The sequence below is a fragment of the Delphinapterus leucas genome, chromosome 1, assembly GCF_059928025.1.
Source record: "Delphinapterus leucas isolate spDelLeu-1000000601 "Yukka" chromosome 1, BTC_Dleu_Yukka2, whole genome shotgun sequence".
Taxonomy (NCBI): domain Eukaryota; kingdom Metazoa; phylum Chordata; class Mammalia; order Artiodactyla; family Monodontidae; genus Delphinapterus; species Delphinapterus leucas.
In genome coordinates, this window is record NC_143129.1 from 143,166,682 (window position 1) to 143,173,496 (window position 6,815).

The following is a 6,815-nucleotide window of genomic DNA, read 5'->3' on the forward strand; positions in this document are numbered from 1 at the left end:
TCTTTTCTCTGGGTCACAAGTGAGTGAGTATGACACCGTTCTAACCAGCTCAGCTTTGGGACTCATTTTGAATGGACTTACATATTCTCATCTTCTACCGCCATTTGTCTTTGTATGGCTGTCTCAGGGTCAGGACAGCATCGTACATATCTCTGATTCCCAAGCACAGTGTCCGACACATAGAAACTGCTCAATAATTATGGACAAAGTGTTGAATGCACACATCTAAAATCCCAATGAAACTCTGGACATCAGGCCTACTGAACCAGAAAGAAAGATAACTCCAATACTGCCCTGACATTTTTTGAATATAGTTTATGCAAGGATTAAGGTTATGAGCCATGGGGGCTTCCCTGGTGGTGCAGTGGTTAAGAATCCGCTTGCCAGTGCAGGAGACACGGGTTCGAGCCCTGGTCCGGGAATATCCACATGCCGTGGAACAACTAAGCCCGTGTGCCGCAACTACTGAGCCTGCGCTCTAGAGACTGCGAGCCACAACTACTGAGCCTGTGTGCCACAACTACTGAGCCTGTGCTCTAGAGCCCATGAGCCACAACTACTGAAGCCCGCACACCTAGAGCCTGTGCTCCCAACAAGAGAAGCCACCACAATGAGAAGCCTGCACACCACAACCAAGAGTAGGCCCTGCTCACTGCAACTAGAGAAAGCCCGCACGCAGCAACAAAGACCCAACACAGCCAAAAAAAAAAAGATTAGGAGCCGTGACTCAGAAGGACAGACTGAATCCCAGATCCACCAGTTGCCTAGGAAATGTATACTTTTTTTGTAAGCCTTAGTTTTGGGCATAATATTGAAGGCAATTTTACTCACAGTTAAGTGAGGCATGAACGTCTAGTAAAAGCATCTCTAGTTTGGTGCCTGGTAAATGACAGGTTTTCTCTCTGTCCCTGTCTCTCTCTGTCTCTGTCTCTGTTTCTCTGTGTCTCTGTCTCTCTCTGTATCTCTGTCTCTGTCTGTCTGTCTCTCTCTATATAAATTTATATACATATAATTTTTAACACCCTCTTCCTCCTTATCCCCTGTACTTGAAAACCAAGCAGCATCTGGGGGTGGGAGTCATAGAAAAAGTTAGTATAATAGTAACGGTCAAGATTGAAGATATGATCATGCTGGAGGACAGTTGAATAAAACAGCATTATCTGATAACATGGTATAAAGAACATGGGAATTGGAGGGAGAAGATTTGGGTTTGGGGTGGAGCCCTGTCCCTGTCACATACATTGTGACATTGGCAAGTCAATGAATTTTCTGAGCCTCTTTTCATTCACTGTTAAATAAGGTCAACAAGATGCCTCTGTGCTTCTTGAGGGCAGAATCTGTGTCTTATTCATCTGTGTCCTTAGCACTTACCAAAGCATCTGGCATACGATAATAGTAACAATATAAATCAAAGTAAAGACTCTTTTCTAAATATTTGAATGCACTCATTCTTACAGCAACACAATGAGGTCAATGTTCTTAAATTTTAGTGAATACTCAAGGAATGAAATTTCATTAATTTATCAGTAAATTAAATCTAAAGCAACAATGTCAAGCAAAAATAACATGTTAGCTTCAAGTGCTGTAAAAATATGAGATAGCATTTTCGTTCTTCTATTTCTCTACTTTGATCTAGGAGACATGCTGCTGGGATTATCGTAAAAAAGGGAGGGGCATCGTTTATAGAGATTTTACGAACAGTGCCCTTTATATATGCTATTCCATTAAATCTTTGCTTCAGCTCTTTGAGGAAGATATAATTATAGATTTGGAAACTGAAGCTCAAGTAAATTAAGTAACTTAGTTAGAGACTTGCTCAACAGCTACCCTATTCATTGGCAGAGTTATGATCCAAATCGAAGTTGACTGTCTCCAAAGCCCAGGCACTTATAGCGATGGCTATAGGGAAGGGAAGTGTTGGCGGAGAGGAGGCTGTAGATGAGTTTGCAGTGGGTTAAACCAGAGGTTAAAAACATCAAAGGAAGAACTGAAGCCTAGCAACCCCCCTGCCTCCAGCCCACTTCAAATGTTTTTCTTATTCTGATGGTCAGAAGTAGGTGTCCCCATGTACCTCTGTTCCCAGGGAAAGGCCAAAGATAACTCTGCTGGGAATTGCAAAGGACAAGGAGACACTGTTATTTCCAGAGAAATCGGAGAGGGCAGGAGGAGGTTGGACGGTGGAGATGTGTGTCTGTGGGCTCTTTCACATGTGAACATGATTGTTCTGGTTGGGTTATGCTTTTAACTCTTTCCCCAAGTGCTGGGGAGGCAGCCCAGGGTGGGTAAAGGGTGGGGAGGGGGAAGAACGCTGGGCTAGAACTTAGATGAGAGCCCCGGGTCCACAACCTTGCTGCAACGTGCTTTGGGTCCTTCCCCTGCACCTCATTTTCCACAACTGAGTAAGAGTGGGCTGGGACAGCTAACATTAAAGGCCCTTCCTGTTCTATATTCTGTGGTCTGAATTTACTATTTTTTATTCTAACTTCCCACACCCTCGGGAGGGTGATGCAGGCCTAACTTTGGGAGAGGAGAGACATTACAGCCTAATATTTCTAAAGTATAAATGAAATCATGTCACCTGTACACTTAGCCCTGTAGTAAGGTCCTTTTGCAGATTTCCCAGCTAAGGAACCCACTTGTTCTAGGCACTGTTTTAAATACATCAGACACTTTTATATGTTATTTAATGAGGTGGCGTGCACGTGCCTGTTTGTGTGTTTTGTGTGTGGGCGTGTGTTTACCTAAAAGGTAGAGCCCCTGTTTGTAATCCCAAGTCCACCCAGAACTAACTATGAAATCTTAAACAAGGCATCAACCTTTCTAGGTTTCTGTTTCATCCTCTGTAAGGAGAGCAATAATAGCAGCTACCTGGTTGGGTTGTTAGGAGGGGTGAGTCCATTTCTTTTTTATTTTTTTGCGGTACGCGGGCCTCTCACTGTTGTGGCCTCTCCCGTTGCGGAGCACAGGCTCCGGACGCGCAGGCTCAGCGGCCATGGCTCACGGGCCCAGCCGCTCCGCGGCATGTGGGATCTTCCCGGACCGGGACCCGAACCCGCGTCCCCTGCATCGGCAGGCGGACTCTCAAGCACTGCGCCACCAGGGAAGCCCTATTTCTGTAAAGCACTGAGAAAAGTGCCTGCCTCGCAGAGAACACTTGTGATGTCGGTTATTTTTATGAAGTCTCACTAACTCTTAACTCTTATTTTACACATGAGAAAATGGACCCTAAGAAAGTTTAAGCGACTTGCTCAAGGTTCTACGATATGCTAGGAAGAAGAGTGAGAACTTTAGGATGTTATAACTGTATTTCACCGTGGGACCCAGAAACACCTGGAATGAGCCCAGCTGCTCACTGCCCCTTCCTAACCGTGGTCAGTTTCCGCCCTGAGGGAGGTGGGCAAAGAAGGAAGCAAGGCACACATGTGCAGGCCCTGAAGATACAGCTCCCAACGCAAGAGCAACATGCTCCATGACTAACCTGAGACCTGACCTCAGACTAATGATTCTTCCCAGGATCCAGGAAACTGGGGGAGCAGACCAGTAGAAGCATGGGAAGAGGCGGGCAGGGGGGCTTTCCTCAACAGCACTTATAATATAACTGCATCTTAGCTGTGTTCAAGGCCATTGACAAACTGCCCCCATTCTCACCTTTCAAGCTCATCTCCACGCTGTTTTGTTTCAACCTCATTTGGATACTCTGTATCCCGGGTCCTCTACACACCAGCCTGTTCCAGGAAACAGGGTGTCTTGACATCCTCCCGCCATCCTAATCCTTCCTGCTGTGACAAACAAAAACCTGATTAAAAATTTCTATCTTATTGTTAATTTGGATTAAGCCTGACCAAAGCATCACTATGTGTTGGTTTCATCTGAAACTGCAAAATCTTTCCTGGGGCACATTGAACTTAGAGGAAGCAATCACCACAAAATAAAATCGACAATAACTCAACTGCACATGCTAATCTCTGTTATCAAACCCAGAAAGAAAAAAAAGTGATGAAAGAATCAAAGTTTCTTGTCAAAATTGGATCTGTATTCTTTGATGTGAGAAATAGGATTTGAGTGAAATAATAACCAGAAAATAAAATATGCAATGACAGAAGCTACAATTAATAAAATAAGGTAAAGACAGTGAAATGAATCAGTGAATCAAATCTATGTATGATTGAAATGAAGATTTCATTTTGAAGAACATAAAAGTGAAAATAGAGAAATTAAGCACAATTTAACTTTAATTAGTAATGATTTAAGTGTCCTCTTCCATAAGTAATGTACATCCTTGGGATAAGTAGGGTCAGAATATCTGATGAATCAAAAGTCAACATCTGAAGGGTCAAAATAAATTCCATTTTTCCCAGCACAGTGGTTTGTATGAAATATTAGATGACACATTTCTCTAGAAGCTAATACGATCCTGGCTGGATGCACCATTTTACATCCTCGTGAAGTGGTCATGCGGCTCTTAATGAATTTACCCTCTGCTGGATGGGATGACCTGTATTTACCTGAAATGATAAGGTCTTTTTCAGTGCTGTGAGCACAAGTGAATAGAATGCAAACACAAAGTGAGCACAGGCTCTTCTGCGTCTCCAACTCCCAAAGTGTGTGGGCCAAGTCATTCTTCCTGGCACTTTTGCTTTAGAGGCCAAAGGAAGTAGCTTTAACTACTAAAGGTGCTAAAAGTACCTAAATCTCATATATATAAAATCGGCCCATAAAACTTCCTTCTAGAAAACACCTCCTTGTGTGTGTGTGTGTGTTTGTATGTGTGCGTGTTGTCTTTTCACGTTCTTTTTTATTTTATCTTAGTTTATATTGGAGTATAGTTGATTAACAATGTTGTGTTAGTTTCAGGTGTATAGGAAAGTGATTCAGTTATATGTATACACGTATCTATTCTTTTTCAAATTCTCTTCCCATTTAGGTTATTACAGAGTATTGAGCAGAGTTCCCTGTGCTATACAGTAGATCCTTGTTGGTTATCTATTTTAAATATAGTAGTGTGTACATGTCAGTCCCAAAGTCCCAATCTATCCCTCCCCCACACCCTTCACCCCTGGTAACCATAAGTTCATTCTCTAAGTCTGTGAATCTGAAAACACCTCCTTTGAATGTCCTTTGGTGACTGTACTCGTTCGCCAATCATTGACTAAGTAGGACACTGGAGGTTAGATGTGATTCATGCCTCCAGAGAAGACAAGACGCAGTCATTCACACACATATAGTGCAATGTGCTAAGTTTAATAATAACCTCTACCTAATATGCAGAGGCTGTGGTAATCAGCTTTGCCAGAAAAGTGTCAGAAGGGGGTGATACTTAAGCAAAATTGTCAGTCAAAGGGATAAATGCATCCGATGTGTTGAATAGCATGGACGGCGTGGAGAGGAAATGACTTTGAGTAGCTGGGGGGTTGGCAGATGGAGAACAGGGTCTGGAGATGAGGGCTTGTGGAAATTATGGTGGTGACCATGACTTCTCCTTCCCAGATCACAGTGAGCTCATGTGCCCCAGTCCAGCCCTGAGGCCCAGGCAGGGGTGCTCTCACAGGTTGGGTACCCACTGGTTCCCTGAGGGCTAATGAGTGTTTTGAGGTGTTGCAGAACTCTCTGAATAGCCTCTCAGGGTTGCCAAGTGATTTGGAGTTTGAACTTGAGGCACAAGTGGGCATAGATCACATTCTCTCCGTGACCGTCTCGACAGCTGTTGGTCAAATGTCCAGGCTCAGGAAGGCATGGCCTTAACTCAGACCTCAGGCTGGTGGTCTTCAATCTGAGGTTTATACGCCCTTGGAGGTACCTACAGACTTCTCAAGAGATGTGCAGGCATAGATAGTTCTAGAGGAATCAATGTCTAGCACTGCAATTTCCATGTGTGTTCTTTCCCAGCATTGATCTTCCCAAGGGCATCCGTACTGGCAAAGATTCTCCCCACTTTCCTAACTCCCTTTTCATAATCTCCATTCCCAACCTCCATTTAAACACCTATTGCCTTATGGTTTCAGGAAACTAAATCAACTAAAAAAATTACACACACACACTTGACAGAAGTACTGGATGGTTGATAAAAGACTAGATTCTAGCATAAGAATCTAATACATTGGGATAAAATTCTGTGGGAGAAGTGAAATAGAAGGAAACAGGAGTTTGAGCTTTTCATAAAGAAACAAAGAGTAATGTAAAATTTCCAGCTGTTAAAGGAAAGCATGTTTATACATTTTTAGATGGATTGTGGTGGGTTTGAAGTCACTATGGTATTTAGACTAAACTGGGTACATGCAAAAAGCATAATGTAAGAGTTTTATTTTAAAATGTCAATATTTATAGCATGTTGTTTAAAGTTTTGATGAAACATTTCAGATGTCAACTTAAAATGTGTGAGGGGGTACAGAACTTTTATAAAATTGTTTTAAGGGTACAGGAGGAAAAAGTGCAGACCACTGCTCTACCGAGCCTGCCTGGCAAGGCATTCCTGGCCTGGGGACTGGACTTCGTTCTGCGGGCTAGCGGTGTTCCACTCATTCTCCATTACCCTCAGGAGTAGGATCCAGAAGCTGGGATCCAGAGCCTCATTCAGGGTCCCTTCCCCCGTCTCCTTCCTGGGGATTGGTTCCCACATTCTCAGGAAACTTCACACACAAAAGCCTTCATTCTGCATGTTTTCTCCCATTATCATGTTCAAAGCCCATTAGAAAGAGATTAGTGGTTCCTTTGACTAGATCCCAAATCCTTAGCAGCAAAGCTTTAGGTAGAGAAAGCTACATCTTTATGTCTTTAGGAATAAAGCATAACAGTGGCCTTGATTATCGCTTTGAAGA